We start from the raw sequence: 20,869 nt of genomic DNA on the forward strand, positions 1-20,869 counted from the left end.
TTTCATTTTGAAGCTGGAAAACAGCTGTGCTGCTTGCTGAGGGGATTGATGGTTTCAGCATCATCAGCTATATTTTGAATTATAAACCATGTGATCTGCAAGAAAGGGAATGGCCAGGATGGGTTTGAATTCTGTCATCTGCCAGTTTTCTGGTGGGTAAACCTCTCTGGTCCTGTCTCTGGTTTTGCACTTGCAAAATGTGAGACAGATTTCAGGTAGGTGGCGTGAGATGTAATCAAGAGCCATCAAAGGCTCTGAGCCTTAATCTGCAGAGCAGGAGACAGAGACTGAATTCAGAGGAACTACACTCATCTAAACCCAGAAGGACAGAAGCAAATGGAAGAAATATTATTGATGACTTTCAGATACAATTATCCTCTCATTTGCAGGCTTGTCCATCCATAGCATATTCCAAATCCTGGTTAACCAGGGAATCCAAAGGGGTCTTTCACTTAGGGAAGATGGTTGGCCCCCATTTCCAGAGAATGGATCTCATGCTGCTGGGTAACATATCAACATTTAAATGCCAGCAGATGAAAACAAGCGAGAGAGTGGAGAACACAAGAGACTATCTCCACAGATTCACCTTCTACATACTGCTCTAGAGAAGATAAGTTCTTCAATTGTTTGGTTTTAGAAAAGGAGTTCTGCTAAGGTGAGTCACTGGAGCACCCATGATGTGAGTGGGAGAACCTCATTTACTCCATCTCAGGACCATACCAGCTGAGATCAATGACAGAAGGAGATACATGGCAGGGAATGAAACCTCTGCTGTTGGGGCAGATCCCTCCACAGCAAACAGCTGTCAGACAACTTTCTCTAGATTTCTCTGAGCTTCTTTTTATTTCTCCTCTTCTTCACTGTCTCACAGGAACAACAAACCAGTTCACTGCCACAGACACAAGGCAGCAGGAGGCAAGCTTAACTCCCACCCCTTCAAAATTGGCCAGAGCAGAGCTGTTCCTGAGCATAAGAACAACTAGGAAAAGCTTGCAAAAGATCTTTGGGTGAGGACATGGAACAGACTGAGCCCAGGGGAGCTCATCTGTTAGCCACTCCCACACAGAACTGACATCTTACACAGCAGAAGGAGGTGGAACTCCATCTCTTCCTAAAGCAGTAACGGGTTCCACAATGCAGCAGGAATAACTTTATCAGGCAGCAAGTGACACTGGCTCCCTTGTGGTGTTACATGATGCCACAGCATGCAAGAGAAGTGTAATAATTCAATCCCTGAGAAGCAGCAGCAACTGCTTTCCTTTTATTTTTAAAGGAAAAAAAAAAAAAGATACAGCAAAAAGTCATCCGGATAAGCAGCTGACATGCCTGACAATTACAGCATTATAGGATATGTTCTGAATTAAATATAGTGCAATCCATGAGAAAGTCAAACAAAAGCATATAAAATAAAGAGAACAGACATTTACAGCATGGTGTAATCCTCAAAGGGAAAACGCCTTTCTCAGGTCTGAAAATTTCCACAAGAAATCTTGGAAATCTTACAAACCTCTCAGTATCCAAATAAAACAGCCAGGGGCGGAGAAGGCAGGGAGCAGAGACTGGGGGTCTTTCCCCAACACGACCCATCCAAAGAGGGAATGCTGTTTCCCAGCTGAGACATTTGGTACTTTTCATAAAGAAATGCAGCTTTCTCTAAAGGCTCTGCAGAACGAGCCCGGCGTTTGTGGCTAACACAGCCTGGCAAAACATTCTGAGGTGCTGGCTGGGGATGGCAGAGGCACTTGGTGCATCTCTGAAGAGCTTCTCAGAAAGCCCACACTGTCCTTTCACAGAGCAGCTATTGAAGCCTCCTGCCAGAAGCATTTTCTTTCCCCTGTGCTAAATTAAACTGGCCTCATCCAACTTAACCACACTGGAAGATGCTTGGACAAAGGCTACTTCATACTTTTCCATCTATCCATGGTGATTACACATCCCCTGTTACTCTGGTATCCACAGAGGATTTGTCCCAACAGCATCCCTGGGAAGTAAGGCCATACCACAATGCCTGTTTTAGAGAGATGAATGCTGCAGTTATGTGGCACCACAGGGTCGTGCAGAGCTGTGAGAGCCATGCTGATGTCCTGCCCCATCAGGTCAACTAACTTCTGGGGAAGGCTCATTATTTTGTGATGGGATGCAAGAAATTTGTTGAATTTTTTTCTGGAGCTGGCACTTCCAGAGCCAGCCCAGGTGCTCAGGCTGCACACCTTAGGCATCTTCTAAAAGGATCACTGCAGGTCACAGTAAAAATCCTGTCTAGAAGAGCTAACTTCAAAAGAAGAGCACCTTTCCTTACATCCTGCAATTTTTTATCCTTACAAAACCCACAGGATGCTTTAAGCATTCTTTCAGATTGCACATAAGCAGCAAGAGAGCAGCGTGTCCCAGTGAGAGACACTGCAGCAATAGTGCCCTTGGACACTCAGCTCTGGCCTTCAGACAGCAGAACTGCATCTGACAGCACTGCCACAGCAGAGGCTCCAGTTTTAAACACAATGGCAAGTCTGAGAGCCTCATTGAAAGGGAGCAAAGCACCAAGGTCACTTCCATTAATCACTGCTTCCTACATCACTTGGGCATTTTGAAATTTATTTACTCTCCATCCTTCTTTAAATTTCAACCCTTTCAAGCCAATGACTGAAATACATGGTAGCCCCACTAAGATTTTAGGGTTTATCAGTTCACTAACTTTACCAAACCACTCGAAAGGCCTCAAAATGCAAAAACTGAGAGTGCCTGCCCTAAATTTGTGCAAGTAGGAGCAGCTCAACTCACCTCAGCCCAGCACAAAAGCTGGGCAGACCGGTAGGAGGTTGCAAGGGTTTGAAAAAACCTTTGGGTCTTTTAAAAAAACCTCGGGCAGCAGCATCAAACACTGCATTGCAGCTGCAAGCAGGGTGCTTGAGGAGGTATCCCAAAAGCAGCACAAGGGCCATGAGCAGAGTGCTGGTACCAATTGCATCCTTACTGTTAAGACACACAGCAAATATTGTCAGCACGATTCACAGGCTGTTTTGGTTTTACCACTGTTTTGTTCGGCTGTCAGATCATCCAGGGAACCAAACTCCTGCTCTGCTCTGCAACATGAGAGATTTAGGATGGCACCTTGTGGGAACGGGGGCTGGCCCCTCATTAATGGGTCCCCTTGTTTGTCAGCATGACTCCTGGGTTCAGGCAGTCCCCAAAAGTCATGTCAAGAGCTGGAGAATCACATTGGTCATGCAATGCCCTCTTCTATCCTTGCTTACTCCTCTCCCAAAAAGAGAGAACAGTGGATTTTCATGGGTGTTTTATGTGGTGACTACCCAGAAAGCCAGACCCCATCTTTGCAAACTGATTTTGTTTGAACTGGTGCAAAGCCTGGCACAGAAACTCTCTGAAACCAAATTTATGCATTGGATTGTCATTGAACTTGTACCCACGGAATCCATCCTTAGAGAGTCTTGTAAGTTGCTCACACAGTGCTGACCATAGTTTTAACTAAACCCTGTTATAAACACACCCTCATTTAAATTGGTAGATTTTTATGAGTCTGCAAGAGTGTTTCCCTTCTCCCACTGCTAAGAGAGATGAGACTTTAGCTCCAAATGTATGAAACTTAATCCCTCTGTTTTCATAATCTACATCTTCTCTACAGCCTGTTAGCTTTGCTTGATATATTGTCCCCTGGAAACCATGAGTAACTTCAATATTGAAAACAGAAACAATAGCTCCGAACACAATGGCACATTTTACTTCACAAACTCCATCTGAAATGGTATCTACTCATCTCTGTAGGACACTTCTCATAGCTCTGGGGAGAGCATCTGCCAGAGGAGAGCGACCGCCCAGCACAGTACAATGGGGAATCTGTGCCAAGCACAACACAACCACAGGTTTTAACTCCACGCTGGGAGGAGATTCCTTTGTCTTCTTTTCTTCCTCTCTCCCCACCTCCAAACCCCAAGATGTTTTGCCTGAGTATCTGGTTCCAAACACATGTGCATCTCGTCTTTGGGGGGATTTAGAAAGGAGTTCAGACAACAAATCCCACCACCTGAGCAGGCAGAGGGAACTGCACAGATGTAACAGAGACCTTGCTGCAGCCTCCAGGGAGGTCACAAGCAGCCAGCAAGACAGGTCTCCAAGAGCTCAGAGGCAGCTGCCAGCTTTACACCCCACCCCAGCAAGGGCCCTTCAGCTCAGGCACTGCCCAGCCTTGGGTACTGTGCTGGCATCTCCCCAGGATGCTCACATGGCACACAGGGTCAGCAGAGGTGGCCAGTGCATGGGAAGGGCAGGCTCCAAAAGCACTGGCTGTCCAGTTGGGCTTGCAATGCAGGGAGGAAAGGATTTACACACTAGAATACAATGTGAGAACAAACCTAGGTTTGCAACAATCTATCTACTGGTGCCTACTATAATGGAATCTCAGAGATTGGCTTCTCTCTGTAGATTTATTTCTGGAGAGGGGTACTAAGTTCCTGGTATCAAAAATCTGTTTTAATAAGCCCTCCCATCACTAGCACAACCACACAGCACAGGCACCTGAGCAGCACAGTCAGACCCACACCAGCTCCTTTTGATCCCTGCCCCAACATCAGCACGGACAACTTTCTCTCTTTAAAAGCAAAAGGGGAATGTGGGTAACATCTGAGTTCATCAAGTCCATGCCCAGAAAGAGAATCTCAGGTGACTTAGGACCAGAGCTGTCCCAAAGGACTCAGCACCCTAAAAAGGGAGGCTAGGACTGCAATCTTATTTTTCTAACTACAAGTCTGCCTGAGGAGTTTCATCAATTTAATTGAGACCAAAAGCAAACCCTGGGGAAGGAGAGAGGCCTGGCTGGTGGCCATGGCAGCTGCTCAGAGCTGGGTGGGCACTCCAAGTGTTTACAGGGCTCCGTGTTACGCTCTGCACGCTCCAGCCCTGCCCTGGGATTTCCACTCAGATAAAAATCATCCATCCCTGGACTCATTCCTCATGGACCAGATGCTGTTCTGTGTATCATACCAACTAATCACATGTAATGCTTGGCAGAGTTTGAAAAGCATCGATGGAGGTCTTTGACAGTGGTAGGGGTTATTTTGGTCTTTTTTTATCTCAGTAGCTTTTAAGTGGCACAGGCACGTTGTCAAGAAATACTGTCAGGGCTGTGACTTTTCCAAACTTGCTGATGAGACAACAGCTACAAGTTGTGAGGGAGAAAGAGCACATGGAGGCAGATGCTTGCATTCAGGAGGAGAGAGACTCCTTCCAGCTCTGTCCTTCCACAGGAGGTTTCCTGCCTGTATCCCTGCCTGGTGGCATTTGCAAGACCTGATGGTGAGAGCACAGTCAGCAGTGTGCAAGAGGCACCCAGCACACTGTTAGCCACCACAGGCAGCACAGTGCTGCCTTGAAAGCCAGAGCTGTTGTGCCCATCCCTGTCAGGGCAGCAGCAGAGCTTTAAGGCAAGGGTGGCCACAGGGCCATGTGGGCTGAGCACCAGCACCCATGGGTTCAGAGGCAGTTGGGTGCATGTCCAGCTTGTCAGTGAGCATTTATGCCTGCTCTCCTCTGGCAGATGCTCTTCCAGTAACACGAGGAGCAGTGCAGCACCAGGAACAATTTGTGCTTAACTAGGCATGTACTCAGTCATAAAACAAAAACACAAGTGTTCTCCAGCCTGCCTGGCCACACATGCAAACCATGGTGGCCAGCTGAAGGGTACACTCTGCGTGTACAGTGATGTGAGATGTGCTTGGGTGATTCAAGGAAAGGGTGCTGGGAAAAGCAAGCCACAGGAAGCTGTAGCCACAATAACTCATCACATCCAGCAGCTCCTTTCCAAATATTTCTGAGGGGAAGAAGGTGACCTACAAACTACTTTGATGTGCAGGCTGATGACCATCCAGGACATTCAGCAGTGATGATGCAGATTTCTATGCCTTTCCACATCTTGTGACCAGCTTTAGAAGTTGGATGGGGCAGACAGGCAGGGCAAACCAGCACGACAGTCAGTGCCCTGCTGGGCACTGTGCAGGCATCCAGGACTATTTCTCATCCTCGCTGAGGATTTGCACTTGTCTGTTCCCTCCTCCTATCCATCACACAAAGCCACAATAAAGGAACATCAGAAAGATGTCCAGACTGTGCAAATATCCTCAAAAATGTGTTGAAAAGTCCAAGCCTAGCCAACAAGCTGCAGGTACCACACAGCTCTCTTCTACCCTAGCCCCTGCCTCAGGTAGAAAATTAACATTTCACAGACTCCTCCTGAAACTGCACTAAGATATTTTGTCACAGAAAGTATCCAGGAAGACACCAACTTGCATCAAAGAGATTCAAGCCACATCCAGGCCTATAATTCCCCTATGAGCAGCAGTCAAGCTGTCTGATGGCACTGCCCTATGAGACCTGGCTGCTGGTTCTGAAAGCCCACATGATCCTTGTGTCTTCCATAGGGTTATTCATCTTTAGCACCTCAGCATTATGGCTGCAAGGAATCAGGTCTAGAGAACTGCCATCTGCAGAACCCATCACTAGAAATTCAATTAAACAAATAAAAGAAAAAGCTACCAAGAAAGAAGTGAAGTGAGGAGGAGGTGGGAAGAGGAATGACACATCAACTGCTTTCTACCAGGCACAAGCAACTTCAAAAATTGAGTTCCACATATGCACCCTGCTAAAAGTAAGAAAAAATATCAGAGCACAGAATGACCCATTTTCCATCAGAAAGCAAGACACCAGCTTCATCAAAGCACAGCTACTGCCAACCTCCCTTTGTCATCAAACACAGGCAGAAAAGGGTGGGAGGGCATCAACTACACTCCCATGGCCAGCACAGAGAACGCTCTTTACCAGCAACCCAGATGGAAAGTTATCTTGCTTAATTAGGGCTTCCTTTGGCTCAAGTAACTGACCAAATAAATTACACTACCACACACACAACAAATAACTATTTTGCTGAGCCAGGTGCAGACATTGTTTCTAGCCCTTCATCTGGGACTGGTGCACGTCTCTGCATGAGAGCAGATGCCAGAGAACATTGTGCTGGCCAAGAACGGAGGAAAACCTGAGAGTGGCTGAGAAACAACAGAAACAAAACTCAGAAGACATTTTTTTCCACCCTAACAGGTGCAGAGACGTGATTAAATGTGCCTCAAAACTCAGGCTTTCAGCACGGCCTGAGTGTAACACTGCAGACTCAAAATGGTCAAGGAGGCTTTGAAATCCCACCCCTGCTTTGAGCCCTGCAGATCAGTATCAGCCTGGAGAAGGATTTGAAGCCAGAGGAAGATGCTCATGTTTCGAAAGCAAGTGCCAGCAGGGGAAAGGGGAGGCAAAGGGGCTGCTCTCCATTACAAGAGAAACTGCAAGAGCAGCTTTGGCAGGTGATCCCCTTACCTGAATGTGAACAGCATTAAGCACTGCAAGTACAATAGAGACTTGAAAGCAAAAACAGATTTCCCTTCCTAACAATACTGAGACATGCAACAAGGTAAACTGCCAGACAGCTTCACTTGCCTTTCTGTTAAAACTGAGCAAAGGAATAGGATTCAAACACCAATTCTGCTAACAGATGGGCTGACACTGTAATAGAATCTCATCTACTTAAAAGCATCTCTCAAATGTCAGAGGTAGAAAAAGAACTCCAGACTTCATATCCTGACTCTGAATGAGTCCCTCGAGGTATTGCTTCCATATTTGATCCATGCAGAAAGAACCTATTTCTATCATCAGATAGGAACATAGAGAAAGAAGGAAAAACTGAGATGAGAAAGAGATACTGCTGGAGAATTATGGGGTTGATTCTGAGTATAATGCTGACTTGCAGGAGTCTGACAGTTCTGGGACATGTGCAGGTGCCCTGTGTGCTTACAAGCAGATAAAAAAAATCAATCTATAACTACCCCAAAAAGCAAGAGAAAGAGCCAATTTCTGCAAAATCAATGATTTCTAGGATGCAGAGGCCACTTTTCCATGGTTTGGCACTCATGTAAAGGTCAGGTATTTTTCATGAAGCCACTGAATTTTCAGGCACAACTGAATTCCCTTCCCAGGAAAACCTCTCTTATACTTGCTTCCCCAGCTGGGAAGTCTCCAGAAGCCATTATGGTTCCCCAATGATAGCAGTGAGCATACAATGATTATGTAGTTAAGCAATACCTACAAACTGGCTTATTCTTTGCTGAGAAGGTGGTCAAACACTGGAAGTGGCTACCTAGAGGAGTGGTTGATGCCCTAAGCCTCACAGGAGTTCAGAGGCATTTAGACAATGCCCTTAACTTGCTTTACTTTTTGGTCAGCCCAGAAGTGCCCAGGCAGCTGGGCTACATGGTAATTTTATGTCCCTTCCAACTGGAATATTCTTTTCTAATAATGAAGGCCCATAGCATGGACATACAGCAAGAGTTTCTCTATTTCAAGATTATGACAATCTCAGAAGATGAGAATTTTCTGTGAACTTTTACTGTCCTTGGAGCAGAACCCAATACCCAGGGCTGAGTTTAAAACTCCACATGAGCACAAAAGGATCAGAGTTCTTGACATGACCACAGACACCGTTGCATCTGGATACCCGACAGCCACATGTTAACTTACTCTCTCAAATCCATGGGAGATGTCTGCCTTCCCAGTTGTCCCCATCTCCCTTCCTTACATTGGTAAAATACTGCTGGCAACACAACACCCTGATTTCAACAGAGAGCTCCCAAACTCAACTAATCATGGTGAACACATGTGTTATATCTTTCAACTTGTCTTGCAGCTTCTTCTGCCTTTTCTAGCCCCTAACACCAGACAGATGCAGCTCTGCTCAGAGCTCCTATGTGCTACTGAAATACAAATAAATGAGCAGGCCACTATGAGGGAAGGAAAGAGTTAGTTTTCCATTCTGAATATTGACTTATCTGAGAGCCTGGTGTATTTGAAATCAATTTGTTGAAATATATTTAAAGGGCTCTCTTTTATAGAGGGACTTTGTAATGACGTGGAAAATTCACAGCTCCCAACATCAAGCCATGGGTGGAGGGAGTCTGGAGTATGAATTAAAAATAATGTGGTTGTTTGCAGAAATTAGCAGCACTGATTTAAATCCCCTCCCTCCTCAAATAATCACCCTGTGAACAGAGGTGGTTTATGGAGCCCTCTGGAAAATGTTCCTCATGGCCTCCATTCCAGACCCAAAATAAAATACATTACATGGCAGCAAATACTTCACCAGGGTGCTGCTCTCTCTTCCCCCAACCCACGCCTCCCATTTGCTGCTAATTAAATGAAACAGCAGGTGCTTAGACCACAAGTGCAGCAGGGTTGGAGCGAGTGCAGTGATTAAACCCCCCTGGAATGTCTTCTTGGAGAGCTGCATCTTTCCAGGGACTGGACTCTTGGAGGGAAGATGAGATTAGAGGCGAGGGCTGGGTCAGTCTTTGGCTGTGAGCTCCACGATCAGAGGGTGCTTTCGAAGGACGACGGATCTCTAGAAACATCAGGGCTCTGAGTGAGGTGCTGGCACCTCTGTTTAGCCAAGCCACCTTCCCAGCATCCCCAGAGCACACAACAGAGTGTGCTCTGCCTCTGGGCTGGAGACTTCTCCTTTCTTACCCAACTGAGAACCATCATAACAATGGTTATGAGCAGCCTCCCCCATACCAAAGCATGTCTGGGCACCTCAAATCTTCAAGCAAAGATTAGCAATGCGGTCCCTGAGGCAGGAAGCCATCCCAGCCTTGCCCTGGGTGAGGCTAGGGAATGGATGCATCACAAGCCAGAGTGTCAGAGCTGGCCAGGAGAGCTATGGGTTGTGTCTGAACACATTGACACACCAGGTCATGCTAATGAGATGCTCCTAGTTGCCACACAGAGCAAATGCCTGCAAGCCTAGAGAACAATTTTGTAAGAGTAACTCACTCTTTGGGATGTCTCCTTACCCCATGACTCCTGGCACATCCATTTACCTGCTGCCTCTGTGCTGCAATCTCGTCCACAAGGTACTCTGGGGACACAGCATGGACTGAATCCCCAACAGTTCTTTCACATGAAAAAGAATGAACCTTGCTGCCACTAATGCCATCACCAAGCTTCACCTCCTGAGACCAGAAATCAAGCAAAATGGAAGGCAAATGCTCTTCTGTTATTGACAGGGCAGACACAGTGCTGTTAAGAAATGGACAGGCATGGAGCAAGGGGCATTTAGGGGCACCCAGAGCTGAGCAGCCCATCAAACCAGCTCTTCCTGCATCCTGCTCTGGGGCCTCCTTGTTTTTCCCCAGTGAAGTCTTTGCCCTGCTCACCATGCACTCCATCAACAGCCACATCTTCCTCCCTTCCCAGCATGCCAGTCTCACCCAGGTGACTTCCCATGGAGACAGGACAGGGTAACTGCAATCACCTAAAGGCCACCAGTGCATCCTAACTCAGGGGGACCCTAAACCAGTTAGCAACTGGGATAACGTGGTATAAGCTTAGAAATAAATTCCTCATCCCTTCCACAAATTCCATTTCTGACCACAAGACTCCATAGAACCAGGACATACTCCCAAGAACGAAAAGCACTATTTATATTTCTGCTGAGCACTTAACTTCTGTTTGGTCCCTCTGCTGATGTTTCACTTCTTCACCAAACCCTGTCAGAAATGGCTGGGGGCTCAAGGGAAGGAGAGGGAACGTGGCCATTACGGTCTGGCTTAGCAACTGTAATACAGCCAACATTTGGCTCTGTTAAAAACACTCCAAACCATAGACTTCAAAGCATTTCACAAATATTAATGAAAAAACTTTCTCCAGGAGGGCTGATTATAGCCCCTATTCTATGGGCGGATATTTCCAGATAACCTTCCTGCCACACCAGAAGTTCCTTCTTCCACACCACAGACTCCAAGCTCCCAATTACACAAAAAACATTTCCACATTAAGGCAATGAAATATATTTTGACCTAAGAGTGGAACAGGATTCAGCATGAGGTTTCCTAACAACAACAGGCAGGAACCGACAGCCCTAGTGCTCCTGCAGCTCACAGCACACCCTGCTCAGCTGGATAATCCAGGGCTCTCCCACACCCAGAACCAACCTCAAACTTTATAGGACTCCTGTCTACCTTGGAAGCAACTCTTGCAAACTTTTCTCTTCACATAAGGATAGCCAGGGACCACCTTCATGAAGCACATCACTTGCTCCATCTACCTTATTCCCAGAATCCAATTGCAAATGAATCTCTACCACTTCCTGAAGCACCAAACGCTGAATCCTACCCTTACGTGCAAGCAAGCAGCACCCTCTAAGCCTCAGCACAGTAACACAGTGAGCGTTGCACAAGGCAACAGAGGTTTTTGTAAAGCTGCACCACCAATTACCAACACACCAGAAAACTACCAGACAACTCGGACTTGTTACAAGGACACAGGTGTTCAGCATGTGCCATCCACAATGGACTTTCTTCACCAGGAAGACACATGCCAGTTTTGTTCAAGCAGCAGCACATCACTGTAGTGACCAGGAAAAGCCTGGACTTGGATGTCAAACATTCCCAGATGACAGAGAGGCCACAACAATCCCACTCACCGAGCTGTCAAAAGGCAGAGTTTAGCCAGATAAAAGGAAAAGCCTGTGAAATAATTTTTTTGTCCAGGTGGATAAGGTAAGAAAAAATATTCTAAGATAAACCTTTGATCATTAAAACTCAACCTAGCCCTTTGAAATAACTTTTTTCTCTATCATCATTTTACTTAGGCCTTTCCTGGTTTGCTTTTTAATTTCTTCTCATTTGCCATTTTCCCCTCTCTTTCACAGTGCTTTCGTGGTTTGTCCTTCACCTCTCTCAAAACGCCTGGCTGAAGGGAGCTGCTTAGCAAGTCTCACTGGTTTTCTTAACACACCCTTTAAAAAACAAATGCATCAAGACCCAGACACATGGCTCTGAGGTTACCTCTGTTTGCAAAAGCACCACTAAATCGATTAGGATCTGCCCTTGACTGACCTGGTGAATCAGAGGCATCACTGCATTGACACTGATGCCTCAAGAATGGCTTTAGTAGAGAGCTCTGTTTGTACTATAGAATTACAGAAAATATCTTAAATACACTGTGATACTTTTCTGAGTCTCTGCTTAGTCCTTTGTGAGCTGGTTCACAGCTCCTGCCATCAAGAACTTGTCAGCACTTGTTGAAGTGCAAACCTCCTCACTGGACTGCAACTCCTTGCTCCGCTGTCTTTGTACCCTCAGAAGGTCCCAGATAGGATAGCTTAAAAAAACTTTAGTTATGGCCACTTGTATGAGTCGATGCTGAACAGCAGGTGTAGACTCAGCAGGCTGCCAGCCAGGTCAGTGCCAAAGGATCTGATGTGCTGTAAGAATTCAAGTCCTTCCTTTCCTGCACAGATCCGACAGACCAGAACTCTCCTCTTAAATGAAAAAGTAAAAGATGGATAAAAAAGCCTTCAGCTTGCCTGAATGCTGTTCAAACAGGGCACCCAGGAAGAAGTGTGTTTAAAGCTGTGCTTCCCCAGAGCATCACTAGTCCTGCTTTTTGCGTGACTTCACGTGTGTGTTCTCAGCTCTGTGGGTTTTACTGCCCTGACCGCCCCACTTCAATGCTTCCCCTGAAGGGAGGGAAGTGGAAATTGCAAAAGGCAGTTCTGCAGTGGGAATACTTGCATTTGCACGAGACATGAAACTGCTCTGGTTGCAGAAAAGGAGAACCATGCTGTGATTCTAGGCAAGCAGGAAGGGAACAGGGGGCAAACAAACTCCCGACTTCATACTCTATACATTGATGGTGAAAAGATCAGTCATTCAGATGCTATGGGGAAGAAGCAAATAGCACCCAGTGCTCATAAATCAGGCTAGGGTGAGCCTGCTCAGGAGCCTTCCCTATGGCAGGCAGGACTGTACACAGCCCAGAGTGGAAGAGATGCCAGCTGATGCTTTTCTGTGTCCTGTAAGCAAACCATGGTGTGACAGGACCAAGAGCTACTGCTCCTTCCAGACAGGGCCTTCCCACATCTGAGCCTGTCAGAGCAGAAAGCCAAGAGGGGTGAGGTGACATGGAAAAGAGCCCTGACAGAGCCCTGCATAAACTTTCCATTATGGCTGGGCAATTTTCTATTTGCACTTAAATGCAATAATGTAAATAAACTCCCCGTAACCCTTCCAGGGCTATTTAGGACGTTTGCGAAAACAACCAGCTCCTCTCATCGCGAGCCAAGGGATGCGAACACAACAGGCACTTCTCATCTTGGTCTCCACACACTTAATGAAAGTGAAGGATTGTATTCCCTGCACAAAAGCAGAATTGTGTTTCAGGGCTGGGGGTGTGAACTCCATGCAATTTTCTGGCAGTATAAATAATTGAAAGCTGACTATGATTAGGGGAGAGTGACAACATAGTGCAGGGGGTGGAATTGTCATGCCCGAGCTTTCGGGGCTTGGGTGCTTCAGGGAAAAAAAGGCCATGGAAAAATCCTGCCAAGGAATTTAATTTTCACACAGATGTTCCAGGGGAAAAAAAAAATAAAAAGGTTGATCTTGATCTCTGGTAAGAGGAAATATGCTAATAAAGTGGCACTTGGAGAATTTGCTGCCTGTGTGAGGCCAGCAGCCCCAGAGCTGTAGCTTTGGCTGGGGCTGGTCCCACAGCCAAACCACTCTCCTGTGTTTTATTGTTCCAGCAAACAAAACCTGGAACAAGGGTAACAAACAAGAGGGCTGCTCCCAAGACTGAGCTTCAAGTCCTGCTGTGGAGATCTATGAGGAGAGCTTCCAACAGCAAAATAATGGAGATGGAGGAGGGACAACACAGGAGGTATACACTGAGCCTTTATGCACTCTGATGAAGAAAGGCTTTTAGCCCAGTTTTTATCATGATTCTTCATAATCCCCTGTATGAGACATGGTCCAGACACAAAACCAGCACATCTGGGCCCCATATCAAAGCCTTCCACCATGGTTCAGAATTTTTGGCAATTTCAGGCATGTTTTTAGATTTCCATTAGCACCACAACCTTGCAGGAACTCACACTCCCGACACATTGCATTTTTAACGTGTAAAGCAACCAACAGCCATGAAAATAAGTCTGAGTCCTCCACAATTGATAGAAGTCAATTCAGTTCATTAGGAAGAACTTGTTGCTTTTCCTCTCTGTGGCTGTATCCAGGAGACCCCTTACCACAGCACAGGTCCTCCAACAACCTCACTGTCTCCAAGCCAGCGATAAGTGGGGGTTGGTAAGGGCACCTTACACAAACCAAAACTCTAGAAAGCAAGGGAATAATTCCAGAAAATAACAGTTTTGACCAATTTCACTGTTTTCAGTACCTGTTAGAGGCAGACCATAGTTAAAATGACACAGCTAAGAAATCAACTTCTTTGTGATGCTCCCAATATTTCTTAAAAAAACCCAAACAAACAAAACTCATTTGCCTAGCTATATATAGAGCCTAGGCCACCGAGACAGAGTAGCATAGCTATCACCTCTGTTCTTGCCTTGCTGCTGTCACACCCTGAGGAGCTGGCTAAGCCACCATCTCACTTTCTAAGGTCACCCATGTCCTGGCCAGAGATGTGGATTGATGCTGAGCAGCAAATATTTCCCGGCAGCCACCCTGCAGGAGATTCCCATGCTGCAGATTAAGGGCAATATTCAAGCATCAGCTTTATGCTCCAACAGAACACAAGTGAAGAAGTACAAAAGGGAGGGTTCCCATAGGCTAGGTCACCTTCTCAGCTGTGGGTTCTTTGCCATGGTCATTCAATGCACCTCTATTGTAGGTTGGCAGGCATTTTGCCATTTCCTCATCATGACCCTCATCTTCATCTGACGTGTAAAGTCTCTTTAAAAACAAATACTGAAAGCTGAACGGATTGTTTTGCCAAGCAAACATTTAAATAATGATGGAAATTAGAATTATAAACAATTCTATTTATTCATTGAACACAAAGATACTGCCCCAAGCCAGCTGGTATCCTAAAGCACTGAGGGTTAGAAGAACAAATGGTATTTAGATAGCTTTTAAATCAGTGGAGACAACCATTCTCAGCTCAATAACCATGTCAGCTACTAATTTTTTCCCAGAGACATCTCAGTTCCCCTGGAAAAGCCTGTTACAAGCTTGCTGCGGGGCTATTTTTCTGAGAGCAGGCATTGAGGGGTCTCTCCTACTGAAGCCAAGTCTTGCAAGCGTGGCTGCACCAGGAGCTCCAGCAGAGCTGCCAAAACACAGGAGGCACTGTCAGTCCTCACAGACGGTGCAGGGCTCCTCCTGGAAATCTGGTTTTCTGCATCCCCTGCAAACCTTGCACTGCAAGTTTCTCCATGCACTGTCTGGGATAACAGCAGCAAACAACTGCCCTGTGTTTACTCAGAAGAAGGATGTGCCATTTCTCCCCAAGGAGCCAGCACTGACCTTTGGGAACAGACGTGTTGACAGACCCATGTTCAGATTTCCTCTGAATTTTCCCAGTCTTGTTTCAGTTTCAATAATGCTCTTAAGGAAGCTGTTTATAAATGAAACCCTACAGCTGTTGCAGTAACTCCATCCCCACATTTCCAAGATTATCAGGGATGTCCCTGAAGCTAACCCATGGGTCTGAACCTAATGGGTCAGATATGGAGCCAGGCCCCTGGTCTGGAGAAGGATTTCACAGCAGCTCTCAACATCTACAGCAGGGCCAGGATGCTGAACACCAAGGGAATGGGAACAGGGGAAATGTAATCCTTGCAACCCAGACCATGCTGGCCCAGGCCAGGACAGCCCAGAGCAGAGAGAGGCACATGCAGAGCCCAGCAGGACAAACCCCAATTTCACTGTGCACTCGCACCACAGCAACATCTGCCAGGCTGTTCTACCCCTGTCCCATTCAACCCCACCTTCTCCCCCAGCTTGCCTGCCCGTTTCCTTGGGCACCCTCAGATGCACAATTCAGCCCAACACAAACACTCCCTGAGCTCGTCAGAGGCTGGGAATGCTTTCAGCACAAACCTCCCACGCTGTGAGAGGGACAAGCTACATCTCGAATGGAGCCACAGCAGCAGCCCTCCTTCCCTCCCTGCCCTGCCCTTCCCACAGTGCCAGCAGGAGCTCTGCTCAGGGTGGCACCTACAGAAGAGAGGGTCACCCACTGCAGAGTGACCCTGCTGCTCTGGGTGGCTGGGAAGACCAGTGGGAGACTGCTCATCCTGCTAAAGAGGCCTGGTGGGTTGGGGTTAGGAGTCAGCATTTGCAAACACAGGAGAACACTTGCCCCATTGCATTCTTACCTACACTCTTCACCACTGTTAAACTTCATGCATGCTTGAACTTGTCCACTTACTGCTCCCGCAGAGCTAAAAGCACGAACAACATGAAATATCAGAGGCCCTACAAAAACAATCATTACTGAGTTAGACTGCACTGGACCACCAGAAATAGGGCTGTAGGTCTCCACTTGGGCAATTAACCCAGACTAACTACTGGAGTGAACATACACAATTCCATCAGAATCACAGAATTCCCTCTTTGCTCTGCCCCAGAAACCCTGCATGCCAAAGCCACCAGGTCCTGTTTCAAATCACAGTGACCCAGTGAAATCCAGGGTTCCCAGGCACGTGGCACAGTTACAATCAAACTGGGAATGAGAGTGGACATTACCCTATTTGATACAGCTTGGGGTAATGGAGAAAGGGATGTTGTTACAGAATAGTGTAACAGGAGAACGATCAATAGCAGCAGCTTTTACATGAACTCCAGCCTGAGTAAGAAAAGCAGAGATACAAACTGCAATTACTAGTTTTTATATTACCATTTTTGTTTAATGTTATCTCCAGTGCTCCGTTACTCCATTATAGCACTATAAACAATCAGGGTGACCCAAGAAATAACAAATGAAGCTCTTGATGTTTTATCATCTGGATGAAAACAACTTACAGGTCTTTCCTCTTCCTAATAAAATTCTTGATAGTCTTTACTTTTTTAATGTTCTAATTGGCTGCTAGTGAGTTCCTCTTTCTGCTCCACTTTGAAGAAAACCTGCTTAGATCAGCAAACCACATTGGGCAGATAATATTCTGCTGATACACAGAGCCAGTGCTTGAACAGAGCTTTGTTTATTTGCCTTTTCAATATTGTGACATTTCAGACATCTCCTTGCAGCCAAACTGCCTGTGTGTGTCATTGTGTGGAGAGGCTGAGATCTGCCTGCCCAACATTCGTGCCGCGGCTCTGGCGGTGCTGCTGCTGCACAGCCAAACACACAGCGTGGGATGGGGGCATGCTGCTAGATCCAGCTGCTGTGTTCCGCCCTGGAGAAAGCTGCATTACACCTGCTGTGAGAAAGGACACAGAGACCCAGCCACCCTCACAGAGCAGAGGGTCTGGTCCCTCTGCTGAGATGCTGGTTCTGTTCATGCTCTGACTGCCGGCACCGAGTAGCACAGGCATGGAATCAGAGGAGAACACCTGGATAAATGCAGCAGATGACCATTGGTGACTGAAGCTGAGAGACCAGGCACAGATCCTTGGTCCCATTTTCTCTGCTCACTTTGCAGGGGAGGGGGGTTCTTAGCAGTGGGGCCAGCAGCCAGCTGGGGTCATAACAGCCCAAGGTGGTACTGGGCAACTGCAAGGGTGATACGGGGAGAGGGGAAAGACACATCCTTCATGCTTGCCAGCTGCAAACTTGGTGGTTGCTTTCCAGCCCAGCATGGCCACTGCAAGGGTGAGAGCTGTCTGCACACTTCTCCACCTGATGCTTTGGGCAATTATTTATGCACACTCTCAACTGCAAATCCCCATTCTGCTAACAGCCTCCAAAAGCACTTCCCAGCAAGACAAACACATGCCTTACATCTGTAGATGTCTTTTACTGCACAGTGGAAATGCCAGGAGTTATCCCTGCTATCCCAATAAAGGAGTGTCTTTTCTCAGCTCCTTTGGGGACAGCAGCAGCATTACTGAACTATCCCCTCAGGACAGAATCCTGCAACCACCACCAGCAAATCCATCAATGATGATGGAAGACCTCAAACAGCATCCAGGGAATGTGCCCCAGTGGTGCCTGTCACAAGGGTCAGCACTACCGACAGGTGATGTTCACATCACTCTCCTCATGCTCCTCCATTCTGCACTGCAGACAAGGGCAAGAAAACTACATTCAAAATATTACATTAGGAGGTAGCTTTGACCCCACATCGTGCTCAGGTGCAAATGTCTCCCCAGGGTGAAAGACAACAGATAATTGGATTTGACAAGCAATTTATAGTAATGCTTTCATCTGTGCAGAGTTAATTCAATCTTTTCAATCCTATTTAGTGAAACACTGGCACTCACATGTATTCTGCTGCCATCATTTGACCCGTGCTCAGGAGCAGATGTGATTGTTTGCACAATTAAATGATGCAGCAATACCCTGATTTAATTTAAAATCTGTGTTTACAGATATCCAGCCCTCACTGAAGCAGAACAGGGCTGACACTTGGCTTGCTGCTTTGGGTTCTGTTTGCTGTGCTTCTTACACCTTTGTGGGGCAAACAAACCCTATGGTATGATCAGCCTTACTGCCCTATTACTAAACTGAAAAGCAACCTGACTCCCAATTCAAGCATATGCACTGCTGAAATAGAACAGCCAAACTCTCCTTGGATTTGAATCCTTGCGACAGAGCAGCCTCTTACCGCCTGCAGTACCTAATAGAATTTGCAAAGAAGTAATTTAAAAAATGCAGTTTCTACTAATGCTGCAGCTCTCAAAACCACTGAGCCACTTCCCACAGAGACAGCCATCTAGGGAAGGGTGGGCTCTTTTTTAAAGAAATATGAAAATGGAGTAGTGAAATTAATTATCTGTATTCCTCCCTCTGAGCTCCTGGGCAGCCCCCCGGGTTTCCCCATGGGTCAGATCCAGTGTCACTGTCAATGCCAGCCACTGCAGCCCTGATTAAGTCATTACAAGTCAGCCCTTGTTTCTCCACTTCCAGTCAAGAGCAAAGGAGACACGTGCAGGCTTCGGAAGCCTGAAGTGCAGCTCTGTCATTGACACAGCAGGGTGAGTGGAGTTGGCAGAGACCTGTGGACTCCAGCTGTTTTGGACATGAGTGGTGCCCGTGAGTTGGCTGAGCATCACTCCCTGAGAATTTGCTTGGTTCTCTCCTAGAAGTGCCTCACGGGGATACACAGGGATATTATCAAAGAAGATTGATCATGCTAAGACCACCTTACCATGCATGGTATCAGATTGCAAACCCCTCGTTCAACCAGTGCTGGGTTAGAAGTTCAAGCCTCCAGCAAAAATCTGGAAAGCACAAGTCATCCCAAGATCTGGAGCTAATTTCTCTTTGAGCAAGAATCTCTGCACACCAAGCCATAGATTTCTCAAAATGCAAGGGTTACCCAAAGTCCCCTTAGCATTCATTTACTTTTCCAACTCTCTTTGCAGGTTTCATTAGAGCTGGAAACACAAATTTCTATTCAAGATCCAAAGCAGTTTCCTTTGCCTCACCTAAGAGATGCTCAGGCATAATCAAAAATCCAGAAAGAGTAATAGGAGGAGATAAATAAAAAAACACCTATCATCTTCAGGAGTCTAAAAGCACATTATGGCAGCCTGAGCACACAGGGCCTTGTCCTCATCTCACAGCTTGGAAACTGAGGCACAGATGGACACAGTGACAGAGTACAGAGACATGGCAGGACTGTGGAAATCTCAAGCAACCTCTGTAACTCTGCACCCCACGTTGCAAGAGCTAGGGAGGCTGTTGTAGGGGGCTGACACTGCTCATGCAGTGTTGGCCCTGACAGAGATCCCTGGGAGGGAAAAGGGTTAAAGAAGGGAATTTTGTTACTTTCTTGTCGTATTTTCTCGTGGGGGGAGAAGCGTCATGCAAGCAGGAGTTTTCCACTGGCTAGGCCCCCTTGCACTTATCAATGGGACCTTTCAGGACTCACTCCCTGATTGAGACATCATTTCCTGTCCAACACACTAACCCCATTGATAACTCCACACTTGATGGGAACTTTTCAAACCTACCAGGAAAGGCCGGGAGACCCAGAACAACATATACATGAAAACAGAACTGGGGTGAAAAGAGGAAAAAGAAAGCGACAGTTCTGGCCACAATTTGCAAGCTGACAAGAAATGTTTGTGACCACGGAGCTGCGCATCTCTAGCAGGTACAGCAGACACAGAGAAGATGCTGACATTCTCTTACAGCAGTGGGACTGGCAGGCCTGGCACTTCAGCCCAATTAGAAATGGAGATGGGCACAAGAGGAAGTTTAAGAACATCCCTCTCTTGTCTTCCTGCCACAGGGCAAAAAGAAATTAGGACTGGCTGTAGAAATGGTCACATTTCAGCCAAAAGGCCAGGAGGCCATAATAGCTGATAAAGCTTACAAAACAGCCTAGAGACCTCAGGTTTCCAAGAAATGAAACAAAGAGGAGCAAAGATGAAACTGAAGCTCTTTAAGATACCCCAAACAAGAACCCTTTTTTTCCTAATTTATTGTACTAAAAGGCTCCGTGCTATACTTTTCAGCACACAGCACAGTAATATACATCCTCAATACTGACCATAAGGACTCAGAATTGTAACCTCAGCCCAGCTCCAAACACAAGCTCCAGTCCAAAAATCAACCTTTCCCCCAAAGTTCAAGAGTGTCTCAAACCACAGCTTTTATTTTTACCCAGGCAATTAGTTGTGCTGCCTACAAAGCTACAATGATACAAAAATATCAGCAGACCTGGATTACTGCCAAACAGAACACCAGCCCCAAAGCCACCCCTACCCATGCAGGTGCCTGGGAGCACTACCAGAAATGAAGCAGCAGATTCCTGGTTTCAAACTCTGATCAGCAGCTATCCAGCAAGAAAGCTTTTGATGGAATCTAAACATACAGGCACAGAATAGAGGAAAGGAGCTGTACAAAACAGCAG

The 20,869-nt window shown here is 46.5% G+C and overlaps 1 protein-coding gene across 6 annotated transcripts in view; it reads right to left on the reverse strand.

Moving 5' to 3' along the window:
• The window catches only part of SH3PXD2A (SH3 and PX domains 2A), a 245,802-nt gene that overhangs the window by 181,935 nt on the left and 42,998 nt on the right, over window positions 1-20,869 (reverse strand). The window lies entirely within an intron of this gene.

Source organism: Haemorhous mexicanus, chromosome 7, assembly GCF_027477595.1.
Source record: "Haemorhous mexicanus isolate bHaeMex1 chromosome 7, bHaeMex1.pri, whole genome shotgun sequence".
Taxonomy (NCBI): Eukaryota; Metazoa; Chordata; class Aves; order Passeriformes; family Fringillidae; genus Haemorhous; species Haemorhous mexicanus.